The sequence below is a fragment of the Rutidosis leptorrhynchoides genome, chromosome 1, assembly GCF_046630445.1.
Source record: "Rutidosis leptorrhynchoides isolate AG116_Rl617_1_P2 chromosome 1, CSIRO_AGI_Rlap_v1, whole genome shotgun sequence".
In the NCBI taxonomy this organism is placed as follows: Eukaryota; Viridiplantae; Streptophyta; class Magnoliopsida; order Asterales; family Asteraceae; genus Rutidosis; species Rutidosis leptorrhynchoides.
In genome coordinates, this window is record NC_092333.1 from 319,321,346 (window position 1) to 319,344,619 (window position 23,274).

Sequence of the window (23,274 nt, forward strand, 5' to 3'; positions counted from 1 at the left end):
ACGCCACCAGAAAAGATCACTTTCCCTTACCTTTCATAGATCAAATGTTGGAAAGATTAGCCGGAAATAGTTACTATTGTTTTCTAGATGGATTTTCCGGATATTTTCAAATTCCAATAGCACCCGAAGATCAAGAGAAAACCGCATTCACGTGCCCTTATGGTACTTTTGCTTACAAACGCATGCCATTTGGACTTTGTAACGCCCCTGCAACCTTTCAAAGGTGTATGATGGCGATTTTTCATGACATGAAAGAAGAATGCATGGAAGTTTTCATGGATGACTTTTCAGTCTTCGGTGATACATTTGAAACATGTCTAGCTAATCTTGAACGAATGCTTATTAGATGGGAACAATCAAATCTAGTACTTAATTGGGAGAAATGCCATTTCATGGTTAAAGAGGGCATCGTTCTTGGACATAAAATTTCAAAAGAATGAATTGAAGTGGATAGAGCTAAAGTAGATGTAATTGCTAAACTTCCACATCCCACCAATGTTAGAGGAGTTAGGAGTTTTCTAGGGCATGCCAGTTTTTACCGACGTTTCATAAAAGATTTTTCTAAAATTGCCACTCCTATGAATAAACTCCTAGAAAAGGATGCTCCATTCATCTTTTCAGATGAGTGTATCAAATCTTTTAATATTCTTAAAGAGAAACTCACTAATGCGCCGATCATGATAACACCAAATTGGAATATACCATTTGAACTAATGTGCGATGCAAGTGATTTTGCAATGGGAGCCGTTTTAGGACAAAGGATTGAAAAACAATTTCAACCTATATATTATGCTAGTAAGACGTTACAAGGAGCACAAACGAACTATACAACTACTGAAAAAGAACTCCTTGCTATTGTCTTTGCTTTTGACAAATTTCGATCATATCTCGTTCTAGCAAAAACGGTGGTCTATACCGACCATTCTGCTCTTAGATACCTATTTTCGAAACAAGATGCTAAACCAAGATTAATCCGTTGGATCTTACTCTTACAAGAATTTGATATTGAAATCCGAGATAAAAGAGGAGCAGAAAATCTCGCCGCTGATCATCTTTCTCGTCTTGAAAATCCCGAATTAGAAGTTCTAAATGAATCGGCCATACAAGACAACTTTCCTGATGAATATCTATTGAAGATAGATTATAATGAAATACCATGGTTTGCAGACCATGCAAACTACTTAGTATGTGGATTCCTTGAAAAAGGATTATCGTACCAAAAACGAAAGAAATTCTTCAGTGATATAAAACACTATTTTTGGGAAGATCCACATCTGTTTAAAAGTTGTCCCGATGGAATAATACGCCGATGTGTATTTGGAGATGAAGCTAGTAAAATTTTAAACCATTGTCACACAGGACCAACAGGAGGGCATTATGGGCCTCAACTAACAGCAAGAAAAGTTTATGATGCTGGATTCTATTGGCCTACAATTTACAAAGACGCACACCTTCTTTGCAAATCCTGTGATGCTTGTCAAAGGGCCGGAAAAATAAGTCAACGTGATGAAATGCCACAAAATGTCATCCAAGTATGTGAAGTATTTGACATTTGGGGTATTGACTTTATGGGTCCATTTCCAAAATCTCATAATAATCCCTATATTCTCGTAGCCGTTGATTATATATCTAAATGGGCGGAAGCACAAGCTCTCCCAACTAACGATGCACGAGTTGTAGTCAACTTTTTAAAACGTCTTTTTGCAAGGTTCGGAACACCGAAAGCTTTAATAAGTGATCGGGGTACTCATTTCTGTAATAATCAACTTGAGAAAGTTCTTAAAAGATATGGAGTAACTCATAAAATCTCCACCGCATATCATCCACAAACAAGTGGACAAGTTGAAAATACCAACCGAGCTTTAAAACGTATTCTAGAGAAAACCGTAGGATCAAATCCGAAGGAATGGTCCATTAAATTGGAGGATGCACTCTGGGCTTTTAGAACAGCCTACAAAACTCCAATTGGAACCACACCTTTTAGACTTGTTTATGGAAAAGCATGTCATCTTCCAGTAGAAATTGAACACAAAGCATTTTGGGCTTTGAAGACATGTAATCTTGATATACATGAAGCTGGACGTCTACGATTAAGTCAACTAAACGAATTAGAAGAATTAAGACATGAAGCATACGAAAATTCGTTAATCTATAAAGAAAGAACGAAGAAATGGCATGATAAAAGAATCAGAAGTTCAAAAGAATTTAAAGAAGGAGACAGAGTTCTTCTTTTCAATTCACGATTCAAGCTATTTCCTGGAAAATTGAAATCAAGATGGTCTGGACCATTCATAGTCAAAAGAGTTTTTCCATACGGAACAGTAGAATTGATAAATTCAAATGGGATTGAATTTAAAGTTAATGGTCACAGAGTTAAACATTACATACATGGTCCGATGGAAGTTGACAACGAAGTTAATCACAATTTCGATACCACAGCTAACTAAGTGTGGGGAGAATCAAGTCTTTAAAAGATAATATGTATTTCTGTTAGAGTTAGATTGTCTGTTTTCGTGTAGTTCTCGAAAATGGAACCCGAATGGTCTTTCCCTAGCAGACCCTAAAGAACTAGTCTTCTCCCCCCCATTCTGAATTTTTATTTTTTTAGGAAATGAAGACTGCCTGTGAACTAAACCATGGTCTAATGCTACACGCTTTGATCACTAAACGTAATAATGACACACTTCCGAGTGAAATAGTATCAGTAATCAGAGAAAGATTGGACGGAGTTAGAAAGGAATCCAGATGCGAAGATAATAAGTTACAATTTGGTAAAGGAAAATCAAAATCCGCAGCGAAAAGAAGAGCACGACACCTAGAAAGATGTCACAAATGCGGAAAATGGTCACATGGAGGTAAATGTTCAAATAATCAAACCTATTCAAACACCGAATTTGTTACTTTATGCAGAGACGGACCGTTCATATGTTTAGAAGAAAAAACACTGAATGCTCGAGGTTACGCCTATGTAGCTATGGAAAACCAATTAAACCGATTATCTTATGAATGGGATAGATCATATAACTAAGAAATCTATTTCACAGGTATGTTTGTACAGTTTTTATTTTTTTTTATTTTTATTTTTAACCTTTTGATAATAAACGCTAATTTGTTCGCTATAAAGTATTAAATTGGTATTGAATAAAATTAGGTTTGGCGACCGAAATTATTGATATCATTCAAAAATTTATTACATCACTGCGAAATTTAACGTTTATCCTTAAGGTATAAATATCTTTAATCAATCAACCCAAAATATTTCAAAAATTCGTCATGAGTTAAATTAGGTCATGGAACCGAAATTACTTTACCGAAAAGAGGGGCGCATATTTTTGATAATATTTGATTGATTAAAGTGGGATAAAAAGCCAAAAAGATTTTTAATTTTATTTTTACCATGTTTTTAAAATTAATATATAAATCTTAAATTAATATTGTAAACTTTATAAAATCAATATATTTAAAATTGTAAATATTTGAAAAATTAATATAAGTTTGGTGCGAATTTATAATATGAATTTTTAAATTAAGTTTGGTGTGAATTTTTAATTTTTAAAATATGAATTTTATTTTTATGCATTTCAAATTTTAAGTTTGGTTTGAATTTTTAATATTAATTTTGAATTTTATATTTAAGTTGTGTGAATTTAAAAACAAAAATTTACTTTATCTCATTAAGTTAAAAATATGATTTTTAAAATTCGTCGTAAGTTGAAGACTAGGTCTTTGAACCGAAATTGCTTTACCCAAGGGAGGGACGAGAACTTTTATTATCATTATTTTTAATCTTATTGAATTAAAGTAAGCCAAAAACATTAAAAAAACCCAAAAATCTTTACTTTTAAAAACCGCGCTTTGATTTGACAAATTTTAAAATTTTGTCGAAGGACGGACTAGGACATCAATCCGAAACGACCTCGTCCTAAATAACAAGGGAAACAAAATTTTAAAAATTAATTACTTAATTGTTTTATAAGTTAAAGATCGTAAAAAAAAAAAAAATAACAAACTCCGCGACTCGCGGAGTTTGAAGGACCAAACACCGCGACTCGCGGAGGGACTAAAAATCAGAAAAAAAATAAAAACGGAGAACTGATCAGTCCCCAACCCAAAACACAGAAAATACAGCGAAAATACTGCGCAAAAACCCCGAAAAAACACCCCCAAAATCACAATTTTTAACTTTTAATCATCAAATCTTTTACTAAAATCATGTTGAGAAGGATGCTATCAAGGAATTACTCAAGAAAAACGGTAAATTTCTACACCTAAACACCATTTAATCCGAAAATTAGTGTTCTTGAGCAATTTTTTCCCCAATTTGATTTTGATGCTTTTTAGTGTAATTATGCTTAAATTGTTTATGTATTATGCTTGTATAACCTAGATTGATACTATTTAACATGATTAGAAGCCTTAAACTTCAAATTTTGAGTAATCTAGGGTTTGTGTTCTTGAGCAAATTTGGGGCTTTTTGATATAAACAGGTTATGGCCGATTTTTGTCATGAATTGTTGCTAAATTAAGTAGTGTAACTTGTTTAGGTAGTTAAATGATCCAAACTTTGAGCCTAAACATGATTTTGAGAATTAAAGTGGACTTTTTCAAGTCTAAAATTCATGAACTTGATTTTTGAAAGATAATGCCATTTGAAACTTGTTTAATTGCTAGTAATGATTATTTTAACATGTTATTTGAGTTGAATGCTTATGAAATTGGCGAACATTTTCGTATATGCTTATTTGAAAAAGTGTAGATTTGATGAAAATATGAAAATGAGATTAAGTTTGATATAAATTGATCATGTCATTGTAATTATTTTGATTGATGATTTTGCTGACACTAATGCATATTTGGATGCACAAAAATTGTGTTTGATGTGTTTTGCAGACTGAAAGGGGTGAATCTTCATCCCAAGCTCGCAATGCTCCTGCTGAGAATGCGGAACAACAGGAGGTGGATAACTACTACAAACAAGATATACCTCATCCAGTCATGACATTTTCTGATATGCACTTGGAAGATTTGCACCCGAACCTGAGATTTGATAGACTTTGGATAGATTATCCAAAATACCAAAGGGGTTTGCATACTCTTCATTCTAAAGTTGTTGAGGTACCTAGGGTCATAGAATGGGGACCATTAGAAGCTGTAGAATTGGCCGGGCCAATTAGGGAATTACTTGCACAGAGGTATGGTAATTCTACTTTTAACAACTGGGTACGTTTATTCACCATGCGTAGACCTGTATATAAAGTATGGTGTGAAAAATTGTTGTGTAGTATAGAATTAAATGATCGGGTAGCTAGTTTAACTGATCGATCTTTTATTAGATTTTTGTTAGGAGGTTCGATGCGCCATATGTCTTTACTAGACATGGCTCAGGCTTTACGTATATATACGCCTGAGGAGTTAGCATCTGCCGATTGTAGAGGGTTGATACTAAATGGTAGAAAGATAGATGAAAATTTTGATACACATGGTGTATGGAGTCAAATGACAAGCTATCACCGATTCAAAGGGGGAAATTACTCTTATTTGAATATAGATAGAGCTGAATTAAGAGTAATTCATAGGTTTTTAGCTAATTCGATTACACAAAGAGGTAAGAACAAGGAAGAGGTAAATGAACAGGATTTGTTTTACCATATGTGTATTCGAGACCCACAAAGCACTGTAAGTATACCTTATTGTGTGGGTTATTATTTATCAGCTATGGTTAGGGGGATGAGACCGCATAGCATAATAGGAGGTGGTATATTTATTACTTTGATTGCTGAATATCTCGATGTGGATATAAGTCGGGGGGGATTATTAGTCGAAGAACCAGAACCCCGCGATACTATAGGTTTAAATGTATACCATGGTGCGAAAGTTTTGAAGAGGCGAAATAACGCCGCAGTACAATACCATGGTATACATCCACAGGTTGAGAGAAACCAACAACAAGGTAATGTAGGAGGGGGAAATGAAATGCAAGAAATGTAAAGGTTTATAGCTTCACAGGAGTACGAAAATGCTAGACAGAGAGCATTTGAAGATTGGCAAGTTCATCAAAACCAAATCATAGCTTATTGCCAACATATAGGTAGAAACTATATTCCTACTCCAAAACCCATATTCCCTCCCTGGTCTATAGAGATTCAACCACCGTATCCTACGTATAACCCAGCCGAAGCATTTTATAGCACCTATGGTTATGCATGGAACCCCTACTGGTATCAGTATCATCCCTAGTCTACTTAGTTTTATTTATTTTGTAATTTGTAATGTTGATATATTTAATACTTATGTTGGATTTGTAATAGTTTTTATAATTTTCTAACTTTTATTCTTAGATTTTAATAATTTTTGAATGTGGGGTAATATACCAAACTTCAAAAATATGTATATATGTTTGCAGTTTATCTTATGTACACAACAGGGTAAAACAACGCATTTTCAAAGACTGGCATTAAGTTCAGCAAAAGCAACTAATTTTGACGACAAGATGCAAAATATATGTGAAATAACAACAAGACGGAATGAACAAATGATATGCACCATTTATCATTCAGCAAGCAAACACAAATATGTTTGGAAACTTTGGTAAAATTTAATCATTTTCACACAAATCACCCTCAATAATTTAAATTGTTACTGATTTCTTGCAAATGAGGGCATTGCAAGATCTTAAGTGTGGGAAGGGGTTAAATTCTTTCGGATTTTTTAAAATTTTTATCTTAAACACTTGGTTACCATTAAAAATACTAGTAAAGCAGTAGTTGTATTAGAATCTAGTGCTCTCTGATAATAAAGAACAGCCCTAGTCTTATATACTGACTACCCAATTCTAGTAAAATTTTTCGAAATTTTCAATTAAATGAACTCAAAATCATGTTTATACATATTTATGAACGATAAAACTAGGTTTTAATACCGAAATTATTGTTACCTCGAAAAGGACATAAATTGAGAAACAAACCAAAATGTTAAAATTCATTTAAAATGGAATAGAGGACAATAAAAAGGAAAATAAAAGCCAAGTGTGGGAAAAATTACCAAGTTATCTTAAACATATGTCACATATTTCTGTAACAAATAACTGAAAATACTTTTGCTTTGGACTAAACTAAACTGTTTTACCCAATGAAAGAAAAGAAGAGATGGATCTACACGATGAATCAATTCCATCATTAAAAGGAAGTAAAGTCTTCCGAAAAAGACACGCGCTTCGTGATTTAGGTCAAGAAGTTGTCGTCCAGACCAGCTGTAGGTTGACGAAAAATCTAGAAAAGTCATCACTAAAATCAGCAGGAAATCCACGGACCTCAGCATTAAACAGGGTCGCCAAGTGGTCAGATTTATCCTAACCATGAGAAGGATTTATCTCGTACAATGGGGGGGCACCATGCAAATTAGCTGGATAAGACTAATGAATCAGATCCCCAGAAAGGATAATCTCCTTAAAAGATCAAAAATCAGCTTTTAAGCCTGATATTACTCAATCCTTGAGATTGACCTTAAAGATTGAGAATTCAAACTCATGGAATTCAATGATATCTAAACTCGAGCTTGAACGAGAAAATATTTTGATCAAATTATAAACCGATTTGTTTTCTGAAAACCCATTTTCAATGCGTTCATTACCATTGAACGTAAAATCCTTGGAATTCACCTGGAATTTATTAGGTCACCTGAACCAAATCGGGTATCAACCGTAAGAACGGTGGTTGCATAGCATGGTCGAAGACAGGACCTTGTGCCAGACCGAAAAATTATAAGGATGAGCTTTACTATTGCTCCTACCAAGGATAGTAATTGCGTCCGACACGTTATAGACCATAATTAAAAGCATGTCAGGGGACATTGCCTTAACAGTTGCTTGTTCAACGCTTTCCTTTACAACTGGACGGTAGTTTACCGAAAGGTAATATACGGGACAAGTAAACTGGACGTGTTGCTTTCCAAATACAAGGTTAGCAAGTGGGTGACACAAAACCATAAGTTTTGAGCTAAAATTTTCAAATCTGAAACCCACCAAACCCACAAAAATATTTTGCAAACACCGGTGAAGGGTTATTCCGGAAAACTTATCTAGAGTAAAAACTAGATTTAATTTTCAAAAGATCAAATGTTTTCATAAAGATCCAATTTCCTTAATGGATCTAAATTTTTATAGTCATGTGGGACTGTAAACCATATTGTTACTACCATTGTTTATACCGCCATATAGAAATCACTGATGTACAAAGTGTAAAGAATAAAGAAGTGATTCTAGTATTTCAAGACGATATTGCTTGAGGACAAGCAACGCTCAAGTGTGGGAATATTTGATAATGCTAAAAACGAACATATATTTCATAGCATTATTCCCCAAGAAAGACAAGCTTTTAGTTGCAATTGTTCTATTTACAAGTGATATTCGTTTAAATAATAAAAGGTGAAGACAAAAGACAGATTCGACGAATTGAAGAAGCAAACGACCAAAAAGCTTAAAAGTACAAAATACAATCAAAGAGGTTCTAATTATTAATAAGAAACGTCTCGAAATTACAGGAGTACAAGATTCAAAACGCAAAGTACAAGATATTAAATTGTACGCAAGGACGTTCGAAAATCCGGAACCGGGACATGAGTCAACTCTCAACGCTCGACGCAACGGACTAAAAATTACAAGTCAACTATGCACATAAATATAATATAATATTTAAATAATTCTTATAATTATTTATATATTATATAATATATTATAAACCGTCGGCAAGAAAGGCTCCAAACTTGTGTGAGCTGTAAAAGCAAACTCCGCGAGTTGCGGAGTTTGCAGTGCAAAAATTACGCGAGTCGCGGAGCCCCAAATTGAGAAACTGCCTATAAAGCTCGCGCATTCTGATCGTAAAAATATATCATATATATCCATCCTCTCTATATCTATACGTAAATATTTATATTTATATTTTAATTTTAATTTTAATTTTAATTTTAATCCTAATAATAAGGGTATGTTAGCGAATGTTGTAAGGGTGTAAGTCGAAATTCTGTCCGTGTAACGCTACGCTATTTTTAATCATTTTAAGTTATGTTCAACCTTTTTATATTAATGTCTCGTAGCTAAGTTATTATTATGCTTATTTAAAACGAAGTAATCATGATGTTGGGCTAATTACTAAAATTGGGTAATTGGGCTTTGTACCATAATTGGGGTTTGGACAAAAGAACGACACTTGTGGAAATTAGACTATGGGCTATTAATGGGCTTTATATTTGTTTAACTAAATGATAGTTTGTTAATGTTAATATAAAGATTTACAATTGGGCGTCCCTATAAATTACCATATACACTCGATCGGACACGATGGGCGGGGTATTTATATGTACGAATAATCGTTCATTTAACCGGACACGGGAATGGATTAATAGCCACTAGAATAATTAAAACAGGGGTGAAATTATGTACAAGGACACTTGGTATAATTGATAACAAAATATTAAAACCTTGGGTTACACTCAGTCGACATCCTGGTGTAATTATTAAACAAAGTATTAAAATCTTGTTACAGTTTAAGTCCCCAATTAGTTGGAATATTTGACTTCGGGAATAAGGATAATTTGACGAGGACACTCGCACTTTATATTTATGACTGATGGACTGTTATGGACAAAAACCAGACGGACATATTAAATAATTCAGGACAAAGGATAATTAACCCATGGGAATAAACTAAAAATCAACACGTCAAACATCATGATTACGGAAGTTTAAATAAGCATAATTCTTTTATTTCATATTTATTTCTTTTATTTTATATTTAATTGCACTTCTAATTATCGCATTTTTATTGTTATTGTATTTAATTGCACTTTTAATTATCGTACTTTTTAATTATCGCAAGTTTATTTTATCGCACTTTTATTATTCGCAATTTCATTATCGTTATTTACTTTACGCTTTAATTTAAGTCTTGTATTTATTTTTATTATTTTACATTTGGTTTTAACTGCGATTAAAGTTTTAAAATCGACAAACCGGTCATTAAACGGTAAAAACCCCCCTTTATAATAATAATATTACTTATATATATATTTGTATTTTTATAAAAGTAAACTAATATAGCGTTAAGCTTTGTTTAAAGATTTTCCCTGTGGAACGAACCGGACTTACTAAAAACTATACTACTGTACGATTAGGTACACTGCCTATAAGTGTTGTAGCAAGGTTTAAGTATATCCATTCTATAAATAAATAAATATCTTGTGTAAAATTGTATCGTATTTAATAGTATTTCCTGCTAAAATTTAATAGTATTTTATACCCCTTACCTTTAAACATCACATGTAGTGTTTTAATATGTATTCATACACTTTTTAAAGACTTCAAGAAACTTAGTAAAATACTTATACTTAACAAAAATGCTTACAATTACATCCTCGTTCAGTTTCATCAACAATTCTACTCGTATGCACTCGTATTCGTACTCGTACAATACACAGCTTTAAGATGTATGTACTATTAGTATATACAATCCAATGATCAGCTCTTAGCAGCCCATGTGAGTCACCTAACACATGTGGGAACCATCATTTGGCAACTAGCATGAAATATCTCATAAAATTACAAAAATATGAGTAATCATTCATGACTTATTTACATGAAAACAAAATTACATATCCTTTATATCTAATCCATACACCAACGACCAAAAACACCTACAAACACTTTCATTCTTCAATTTTCTTCATCTAATTGATCTCTCTCAAGTTCTATCTTCAAGTTTTAAGTGTTCTTCATAAATTCTACAAGTTCTAGTTTCATAAAATCGAGAATACTTCCAAGTTTGCTAGCTTACTTCCAATCTTGTAGAGTGATCATCCAACCTCAAGAAATCTTTCTTATTTACAGTAAGATATCTTTCTAATACAAGGTAATACTCATATTCAAACTTTGATTCAATTTCTATAACTATAACAATCTTATTTTGAGTGGAAATCTTACTTGAACTTGTTTTCGTGTCATGATTCTACTTCAAGAACTTTCAAGCCATCCAATATTCTTTGAAGCTAGATCCATTTGTCTCTTTTCCAGTAGGTTTATCCACAAAAATTGAGGTTGTAATGATGTTCATAACATCATTCAATTCATACATATAAAGCTATCTTATTCGAAGGTTTAAACTTGTAATCACTAGAACATAGTTTAGTTAATTCTAAACTTGTTCACAAACAAAAGTTAATCCTTCTAACATGACTTTTAAAATCAACTAAACACATGTTCTATATCTATATGATATGCAAACTTAATGATTTAAAATCTGGAAACACGAAGAACACCGTAAAACCGGACATATACCGTCGTAGTAATACCGCGGGCTGTTTTGGGTTAGTTAATTAAAAACTATGATAAACTTTGATTTAAAAGTTGTTCTTCTGGGAAAATGATTTTTCTTATGAACATGAAACTATATCCAAAAATCATGGTTAAACTCAAAGTGAAAGTATGTTTTCCAAAATGGTCATCAAGATGTCATTTTTTTGACGGAAATGACTACCTCTTTAGTAATTGACATGTAACTTAATTTTCCGACTATAAACCTATACTTTTCTGTTTAGATTCTTAAATTAGACTTCAATATGAAACCATAGCAAGTTGATTCACTCAAAACGGATTTAAAATGAAGAAGTTATGGGTAAAACAAGATTGGATAATTTTTCTCATTTTAGCTACGTGAAAATTGGTAACAAATCTATTCCAACCATAACTTAATCAACTTGTATTGTATATTATGTAATCTTGAGATACCATAGACACGTATAAATGTTTCGACCTATCATGTCGACACATCTATATATATTTCGGAACAACCATAGACACTCTATATGTGAATGTTGGAGTTAGCTATACAGGGTTGAGGTTGATTCCAAAATATATATAGTTTGAGTTGTGATCAATACTGAGATATGTATACACTGGGTTATAGATTGATTCAAGATAATATATATATATCGATTTATTTCTATACATCTAACTGTGGACAACTAGTTGTAGGTTACTAACGAGGACAGCTGACTTAATAAACTTAAAACATCAAAATGTATTAAAAGAGTTGTAAATATATTTTGAACATACTTTGATATATATGTACATATTTGTTATAGGTTCGTGAATCGACCAGTGGCCTAGTCTTACTTCCCGACGAAGCAACAAATCTGTGAAAGTGAGTTATAGTCCCACTTTTAAAATCTAATATTTTTGGAATGAGAATACATGCAGGTTTTATAAATGATTTACAAAATAGACACAAGTACGTGAAACTACATTCTATGGTTGAATTATCGAAATCGAATATGCCCCTTTTTATTAAGTCTGGTAATCTAAGAATTAGGGAACAGACACCCTAATTGACGCGAATCCTAAAGATAGCTCTATTGGGCCTAACAAACCCCATCCAAAGTACCAGATGCTTTAGTACTTCGAAATTTATATCATATCCGAAGGGTGTCCCGGAATGATGGGGATATTCTTATATATGCATCTTGTTAATGTCGGTTACCAGGTGTTCACCATATGAATGATTTGTATCTCTATGTATAGGACGTGTATTGAAATATGAAATCTTGTGGTCTATTGTTACGATTTGATATATATAGGTTAAACCTATAACTCACCAACATTTTTGTTGACGTTTAAAGCATGTTTATTCTCAGGTGAATACTAAGAGCTTCCGCTGTTGCATACTAAAATAAGGACAAAATTTGGAGTCCATGTTTGTATGATATTGTGTAAAAACTGCATTCAAGAAACTGATTTCGATGTAACATATTTGTATTGTAAACCATTATGTAATGGTCGTGTGTAAACAGGATATTTTAGATTATCATTATTTGATAATCTACGTAAAGCTTTTTAAACCTTTATTTATGAAATAAAGGTTATGGTTTGTTTTAAAAATGAATGCAGTCTTTGAAAAACGTCTCATATAGAGGTCAAAACCTCGCAACGAAATCAATTAATATGGAACGTTTTTAATCAATAAGAACGGGACATTTCAGTTGGTATCCAAGCGTTGGTCTTAGAGAACCAGAATTTTGCATTAGTGTGTCTTATCGAGTTTGTTAGGATGCATTAGTGAGTCTGGACTTCGACCGTGTTTACTTGAAAAATGATTGCTTAACAAATTTTGTTGGAAACTATATATTTTTAACATGTGAATATTATGTGATATATTAATCTCTTAACGCGTTTGATATTATGTGATAGATGTCTACCTCTAGAACAAGTCCCATTGACTCACCTAATAATAATGAAGAGTCTAATGTAAATTGGAATGATTCGTTGACTGATTCACAAGTTCCCGAAGAGGAACCGGAAGAAGAGTCGGAACCGGAAGAAGAATCGGAACCGGAAGAAGAAAATCCTCAACCAACTGACCAAAGTTAATTATGGTCAATGGTGTTTCTGCCAAGGAAGCAAAGTATTGGGAGGATTACCAATTCTCCAATGAATCGGATCCCGACAAGGATTCCGATGATGTTATAGAAATTACCCCAACACAATTTAAAAAGGTAAAAGAAAATAATAAGGGAAAGGGCATAAAAATAGAGAAATCTAATTCCAACCCTGATGAACTTTATATGTATCGTCAACCCCCGAAGTCCTTAAGTTGTAACAATGACCCGGGAACCTCTAAACCACCAGGTTTTTCTAAACCGTTGCGGAAAATGACAGCTAGTATTAGGGGAACATCATATATCCCTAGAAACTTGGCAAAACGAACCAAAACCGAAGAAGAAGAAACTAGTGAGTCGGAATAAGATAGTTGTATTCGTATGGTGTAATATATGTAATATAGTGTGCTTATGCTTTATGATATATGTAAAAATTGCATGTATTAATAAGTATTTTTTTTATGAATCTAACTCTTGTCTATTTTACAGTATAAAAACACAAAATGGATAGACAATCCAATATTTTAAGAGACCTACCCGGAGACATGATTGATGAAATCTTGTCTAGAGTCGGTCAGAATTCTTCGGCACAACTATTTACGGCGAAATCAATTTGTAAGACATTCGAAGAACGTTCCAAGAATGCTTTGGTTTATAAGAGACTTTCGTTTGAATGATGGGGGATATCACATTGGGAAACCCATAAGTTACGATGTGTTTACTTTGACGCATATATTGCGGGGAACCCAAGTGCTATTTTCCGCAACGGGTTAAGAAATTATTTTGACTCAATGTATCCGAACATAGGACTTCATGATTTAGAAAAAGCGGCTAACATGCAACATAAAGAAGCATGTTATGCTTACGGGTTAGTAATGTTCGCTTCTCACCAAAGTGAGAACAAGAACATCGGGCTACAACTATTAAACAAAACATTTCCACAAGTAACGGACTCAGTAGTTGGGGTGAGAAACAAGGTTTTTAGATTGTTACGGGACTGTTGGACATTACGTAACCCTCGTCCCTTTGACGACGTTACAACACGCTGTCTTATCAACGGCCATAACGGTTATGTTCCACAAGACCAAGGATGGGAAGTAGTCCTAGTAAAATCAGAATGCATGACTTGTTTCTGGACGTATGAATTACGTGTCTTTGTTGCCTTTGCTGAACGACTTGTGTACTAGCTAGAATTATCTTCACAACTATCTTGTATCAAAGTTATTGTGTGCTATATTTCATGCTTTATGTAAAATAAGCGGTATTGTAAGTTTGTAAAATATTGTATAAAAGTTTGAATGCGAAATATTATTATAATCAGTTTTTCATATAGAATTGTAGTAGTTGAATTGTATATTAGCTACTAAGTATGAACTTAACGGGTAGGTACTACCCGAATTTAAACTTATAAAACGCTAATATGAAGAAAAAGCTTTTATAAATGAGTTCATATTATGCTACGAAATACTATTAACTACTCTTAATATTCTGTATGATTAACTTGTTCCATTTGACTATTTTGAAGGAAATGGCACCGACTACTCGACACACCGTGAATATGAATGAAGAGGAATTCCGTACTTTTCTAGCTTCAAACATAGCCGCAGTACAGGCTGCGCTACATACCAACAATAACCTTGGATCTAGCAGTACAGGAAATCGTGTAGGATGCACCTATAAAGAATTCACTGCCTGCAAACCTTTGGAATTTGATGGAACCGAAGGACCGATCGGATTGAAACGGTGGACCGAGAAGGTCGAATCGGTGTTTGCCATAAGTAAGTGTACTGAAGAGGACAAAGTGAAGTACGCTACGCATACCTTCATAGGTTCTGAGTTAACATGGTGGAATACCTATCTAGAGCAAGTGGGACAAGATGATGCGTACGCACTACCGTGGTCAGCATTCAAGCACTTGATGAACGAGAAGTACCGTCCCAGAACCGAGGTCAATAAGCTCAAGACAGAACTTAGAGAGTTACAAACCCAAGGATTTGATATTACCACGTACGAAAGACGATTCACAGAATTGTGCCTATTATGTCCGGGAGCGTTCGAAGATGAGCAAGAGAAAATCGACGTGTTTGTGAAAGGATTACCGGAAAGAATCCAAGAAGATATAAGTTCACATGAGCCCGCCTCCATACAACAGGCATGTAGAATGGCTCACAAACTAGTGAACCAGATTGAGGAAAGAATTAAAGAACAGACGGCTGAAGAGGCCAATGTGAAGCAAGTCAAAAGAAAGTGGGAGGAAAACGGTGATAAGAATCACCAATACAACAACAACAGCAATTACAATAATAATCGCAACAATTATCCCAACAATCGCAACATCAATCGCAACTACCACAAATGGCCCAACAACAACAACAACAACAACAACAACAACAACTACAACAATCATCCTAACAACAATAACAACCGCAACAACAACAACATCAGAAGCAGCTATGCCAAAGGTGTGAAAAGTATCACTCGGGGTTCTGCACCAAATTTTGTAACAAGTGTAAAAGAAATGGTCATAGCGCATCGAAGTGTGAGGTCTACGGACCAGGGGTTAACAGAACGAAAGGAACAAATGGTGTCGGAACGAGTAATGGCGGAGCAAGTAGTGTCGGAGCAAGTTATGCCAATGTAGTTTGTTATAAATGTGGAAAACCGGGCCACATTATTAGAAATTGCCCGAACCAGGAGAACACGAATGGACAAGGCTGCGGAAGAGTTTTCAATATTAATGCGGTAGAGGCACAGGAAGACCCGGAGCTTGTTACGGGTACGTTTCTTATTGACAATAAATCTGCTTACATTTTATTTGATTCGGGTGCGGATAGAAGCTATATGAGTAGAGATTTTTGTGCTAAATTAAGTTGTCCATTGACGCCGTTGGATAGTAAATTTTTACTCGAATTAGCAAACGGTAAATTAATTTCAGCAGATAATATATGCCGGAATCGAGAAATTAAACTAGGTAGCGAAATATTTAAGATTGACTTGATACCAGTAGAGTTAGGGAGTTTTGATGTGATAATCGGTATGGACTGGTTGAAAGAAGTGAAAGCAGAGATCGTTTGTTACAAAAATGCAATTCGCATTATACGAGAAAAAGGAAAATCCTTAATGGTGTACGGAGAAAAGGGCAACACGAAGCTACATCTTATTAGTAATTTGAAGGCACAAAAACTAATAAGAAAAGGTTGCTATGCTATTCTAGCACACATCGAGAAAGTACAAACTGAAGAAAAGAGCATCAATGATGTTCCCGTCGCAAAAGAATTTCCCGATGTATTTCTGAAAGAATTACCGGGATTACCCCCACATCGATTCGTTGAATTTCAAATAGATCTTGTACCAGGAGCTGCACCAATAGCTCGTGCTCCTTACAGACTCGCACCTAGTGAGATGAAAGAACTGCAAAGCTAATTACAAGAACTTTTAGAGCGTGGTTTCATTCGACCAAGCACATCACCGTGGGGAGCTCCTATTTTGTTTGTCAAGAAGAAAGATGGTACATTCAGGTTGTGTATCAACTACCGAGAGTTGAACAAACTTACCATCAAGAACCGCTACCCACTACCGAGAATCGACGACTTATTTGATCAACTACAAGGCTCGTCTATTTATTCAAAGATTGACTTACGTTCCGGGTATCATCAAATGCGGGTGAAAGAAGATGATATTCCAAAGACTGCTTTCAGAACACGTTACGGTCATTACGAGTTTATGGTCATGCCGTTTGGTTTAACTAATGCACCAGCTGTGTTCATGGACCTTATGAACCGAGTGTGTGGGCCATATCTTAACAAGTTTGTCATTGTTTTCATCGATGACATACTTATTTACTCAAAGAATGATCAAGAGCACGAAGAACATTTGAGAAAAGTGCTAGAAGTATTGAGGAAATAAAAACTGTAAGCTAAGTTTTCAAAGTGTGCATTTTGGTTGGAAGAAGTTCAATTCCTCGGTCACATAGTGAACAAAGAAGGTATCCAGGTGGACCCGGCAAAGATCAAAACCGTTGAAAAGTGGGAAACCCCAAAAACTCTGAAGCATATACGTCAATTTTTAGGATTGGCTGGTTACTACAAAAGATTCATCCAAGATTTCTCCAAAATAGCAAAACCCTTGACTGCATTAACGCATAAAGGGAAGAAATTTGAATGGAAGGATGAACAAGAAAAGGCGTTTCAATTATTGAAGAAAAAGCTAACTACGGCACCTATATTGTCATTGCCTGAAGGGAATGATGATTTTGTGATTTATTGTGACGCATCAAAGCAAGGTCTCGGTTGTGTATTAATGCAACGGACGAAGGTGATTGCTTATGCGTCTAGACAATTGAAGATTCACGAGCAAAATTATACGACGAATGATTTGGAATTAGGCGCGGTTGTTTTTGCATTAAAGACTTGGAGGCACTACTTATATGGGGTCAAAAGTATTATATATACCGACCACAAAAGTCTTCAACACATATTTAATCAGAAACAACTGAATATGAGGCAGCGTAGGTGGATTGAATTGTTGAATGATTACGACTTTGAGATTCGTTACCACCCGGGGAAGGCAAATGTGGTAGCCGACGCCTTGAGCAGAAAGGACAGAGAACCCATTCGAGTGAAATCTATGAATATAATGATTCACAATAACCTTACTACTCAAATAAAGGAGGCGCAACAAGGAGTTTTAAAAGAGGGAAATTTAAAGGATGAAATACCCAAAGGATCGGAGAAGCATCTTAATATTCGGGAAGACGGAACCCGATATAGGGCTGAAAGGATTTGAGTACCAAAATTTGGAGATATGAGAGAAATGGTACTTAGAGAAGCTCATAAAACCAGATACTCAATACATCCTGGAACGGGGAAGATTTACAAGGATCTCAAGAAACATTTTTGGTGGCCGGGTATGAAAGCCGATGTTGCTAAATACGTAGGAGAATGTTTGACGTGTTCTAAGGTCAAAGCTGAGCATCAGAAACCATCAGGTCTACTTCAACAACCCAAAATCCCGGAATGGAAATGGGAAAACATTACCATGGATTTCATCACTAAATTGCCAAGGACTGCAAGTGGTTTTGATACTATTTGGGTAATAGTTGATCGTCTCACCAAATCAACACACTTCCTGCCAATAAGAGAAGATGACAAGATGGAGAAGTTAGCACTACTGTATTTGAAGGAAGTCATCTCCAGACATGGAATACCAATCTCTATTATCTCTGATAGGGATGGCAGATTTATTTCAAGATTCTGGCAGACATTACTGCAAGCATTAGGAACTCGTCTAGACATGAGTACTGCCTATCATCCACAAACTGAAGGGCAGAGCGAAAGGACGATACAAATGCTTAAAGACATGCTACGAGCGTGTGTTATTGATTTTGGAAACAGTTGGGATCGACATCTACCGTTAGCAGAATTTTCCTACAACAACATCTACCATTCAAGCATTGAGATGACGCTGTTTGAAGCACTTTATGATAGAAAGTGTAGGTCTCCGATTTGTTGGAGTGAAGTGGGGGATAGACAGATTACGGGTCCGGAGATAATACAAGAAACTACCGAGAAGATCATGCAAATTCAACAACGGTTGAAAACCGCCCAAAGTCGACAAAAGAGCTACGCTGACATTAAAAGAAAAGATATAGAATTTGAAATTGGAGAGATGGTCATGCTTAAAGTTGCACCTTGGAAAGGCGTTGTTCGATTTGGTAAACGAGGGAAATTAAATCCAAGGTATATTGGACCATTCAAGATTATTGATCGTGTCGGACCAGTAGCTTACCGACTTGAGTTACCTCAACAACTCGCGGCTGTACATAACACTTTTCACGTCTCGAATTTGAAGAAATGTTTTGCTAAAGAAGATCTCACTATTCCATTAGATGAAATCCAATTCAACGAAAAACTTCAATTCATCGAAGAACCCGTCGAACTAATGGATCGTGAGGTTAAAAGACTTAAGCAAAACAAGATACCAATTGTTAAGGTTCGATGGAATGCTCGTAGAGGACCCGAGTTCACCTGGGAATGAGAAGATCAGATGAAGAAGAAATACCCGCATTTATTTCCAGAAGATACGTCAACACCTCCAACTGTTTAAAATTTCGGGACGAAATTTATTTAACGGGTAGGTACTGTAGTGACACGAACTTTTCCATGTTTATATATATATTAAATGAAATTGATATTTACATGATTAAGTGTTTCCAACATGTTAAGCAATCAAACTTGTTAAGACTTGATTAATTGAAATAGGTTTCATATAGACAATTGACCACCCAAGTTGACCGGTGATTCACGAACGTTAAAACTTGTAAAAACTATATGATGGCATATATATGGATATATATATATAGTTAACATGATATTATGATAAGTAAACATATCATTAAGTATATTAACAATGAACTACATATGTAAAAACAAGACTACTAACTTAATGATTTTGAAACGAGACATATATGTAACGATTATCGTTGTAACGACATTTAATGTATATATATCATATTAAGAGATATTCATACATCATAATATCATGATAATATAATAATTTAAAATCTCATTTGGTATTATAAACATTGGGTTAACAACATTTAACAAGATCGTTAACCTAAAGGTTTCAAAACAACACTTACATGTAACGACTAACGATGACTTAACGACTCAGTTAAAATGTATATACATGTAGTGTTTTAATATGTATTCATACACTTTTGAAAGACTTCAAGACACTAATAAAAATACTTCTACTTAACAAAAATGCTTACAATTACATCCTCGTTCAGTTTCATCAACAATTCTACTCATATGCACTCGTATTCGTACTCGTACAATACACAGCTTTAAGATGTATGTACTAGTAGTATATACAATCCAATGATCAGCTCTTAGCAGCCCATGTGATTCACCTAACACATGTGGGAACCATCATTTGGTAACTAGCATGAAATATCTCATAAAATTACAAAAATATGAGTAATCATTCATGACTTATTTACATGAAAACAAAATTACATATCCTTTATATCTAATCCATACACCAACGACCAAAAACACCTACAAACACTTTCATTCTTCAATTTTCTTCATCTAATTGATCTATCTCAAGTTCTATCTTCAAGTTCTAAGTGTTCTTCATAAATTCTACAAGTTCTAGTTTCATAAAATCAAGAATACTTCCAAGTTTGCTAGCTTACTTCCAATCTTGTAGAGTGATCATCCAACCTCAAGAAATCTTTCTTATTTACAGTAAGATATCTTTCTAATACAAGGTAATACTCATATTCAAAATTTGATTCAATTGCTATAACAATCTTATTTTGAGTGGAAATCTTACTTGAACTTGTTTTCGTGTCATGATTCTACTTCAAGAACTTTCAAGCCATCCAAGATCCTTTGAAGCTAGATCCATTTGTCTCTTTTCCAGTAGGTTTATCCACAAAAATTGAGGTAGTAATGATGTTCATAACATCATTCGATTCATACATATAAAGCTATCTTATTCGAAGGTTTAAACTTGTAATCACTAGAACATAGTTTAGTTAATTCTAAACTTGTTCACAAACAAAAGTTAATCCTTCTAATATGACTTTTAAAATTAACTAAACAAATGTTATATATCTATATGATATGCTAACTTAATGATTTAAAATCTGGAAACACGAAGAACACCGTAAAACCGGACATACACCGTCGTAGTAACACCGCGGGCTGTTTTGGGTTAGTTAATTAAAAACTATGATAAACTTTGATTTAAAAGTTGTTCTTCTGGGAAAATGATTTTTCTTATGAACATGAAACTATATCCAAAAATCATGGTTAAACTCAAAGTGAAAGTATGTTTTCCAAAATGGTCATCAAGATGTCGTTTTTTCAACGGAAATGACTACCTCTTTAGTAATTGACATGTAACTTAATTTTCCGACTATAAACCTATACTTTTCTGTTTAGATTCTTAAATTAGACTTCAATATGAAATCATAGCAATTTGATTCACTCAAAACGGATTTAAAATGAAGAAGTTATGGGTAAAACAAGATTGGATAATTTTTCTCATTTTAGCTACGTGAAAATTGGTAACAAATCTATTCCAACCATAACTTAATCAACTTGTATTGTATATTATGTAATCTTGAGATACCATAGACACGTATACAATGTTTCGACCTATCATGTCGACAAATCTATATATATTTCGGAACAACCATAGACACTCTATATGTGAATGTTGGAGTTAGCTATACAGGGTTGAGGTTGATTCCAAAATATATATAGTTTGAGTTGTGATCAATACTGAGATATGTATACACTGGGTCGTAGATTGATTTAAGATAATATATATATCGATTTATTTCTATACATCTAACTGTGGACAACTAGTTGTAGGTTACTAACGAGGACAGCTGACTTAATAAACTTAAAACATCAAAATGTATTAAAAGTGTTGTAAATATATTTTGAACATACTTTGATATATATGTACATATTTGTTATAGGTTCGTGAATCGACCAGTGGCCAAGTCATACTTCCCGACGAAGTAAAAAATATGTGAAAGTGAGTTATAGTCCCACTTTTAAAATCTAATATTTTTGGGATGAGAATACATGCAGGTTTTATAAATGATTTACAAAATAGACACAAGTACGTGAAACTACATTCTATGGTTGAATTATCGAAATCGAATATGCCCCTTTTTATTAAGTCTGGTAATCTAAGAATTAGGGAACAGACACCCTAATTGACGCGAATCCTAAAGATAGATCTATTGGGCCTAACAAATCCCATCCAAAGTACCGGATGCTTTAGTACTTCGAAATTTATATCATATTCGAAGGGTGTCCCGGAATGATGGGGATATTCTTATATATGCATCTTGTTAATGTCGGTTACCAGGTTTTCACCAGATGAATGATTTTTTATCTCTATGTATGGGATGTGTATTGAAATATGAAATCTTGTGGTCTATTGTTACGATTTGATATATATAGGTTAAACCTATAACTCACCAACATTTTTGTTGACGTTTAAAGCATGTTTATTCTCAGGTGAATACTAAGAGCTTCCGCTGTTGCATACTAAAATAAGGACAAGATTTGGAGTCCACGTTTGTATGATATTGTGTAAAAACTGCATTCAAGAAACTGATTTCGATGTAACATATTTGTATTGTAAACCATTATGTAATGGTCGTGTGTAAACATGATATTTTAGATTATCATTATTTGATAATCTACGTAAAGCTTTTTAAACCTTTATTTATGAAATAAAGGTTATGGTTTGTTTTAAAAATGAATGCAGTCTTTGAAAAACGTCTCATATAGAGGTCAAAACCTCGCAACGAAATCAATTAATATGGAACGTTTTTAATCAATAAGAACGGGACATTTCAGATTTCAAAATCAAAGTGTGAGTTTTTTTTATATTTCGCGAACTGAGCAGGCTTTTTTTATTTATTTATTTATTTTTTTCTGCTTTTGTTATTAATCAGTAATTCCACTACGATCGATTATAAAGTTTAGTGCATGTTTTAATTTAAATTCATAAATTGTGATTATGGGTGTAAGATGTCTGGATCGTTTGGTTTAATGAGGAAGAAGAAGGAATTTAACAGAAAATAAATACGGGACATATATTTTTACAATTGGTATTAAATCAGAAATGGGGCAACAGTCCAATGGCTTAGAGTGTTAGCGGGTTTGTGGGAGGTCTCGGGTTCGAGCCTAGGCAGAGTCATTATTTTTTTGGGTCGATTTATGAGATAGTTTTTCTTATTAATATTAATATTATTATTATTATTATTGTTATTATTATTATTATTATTATTATTATTATTATTATTATTATTAT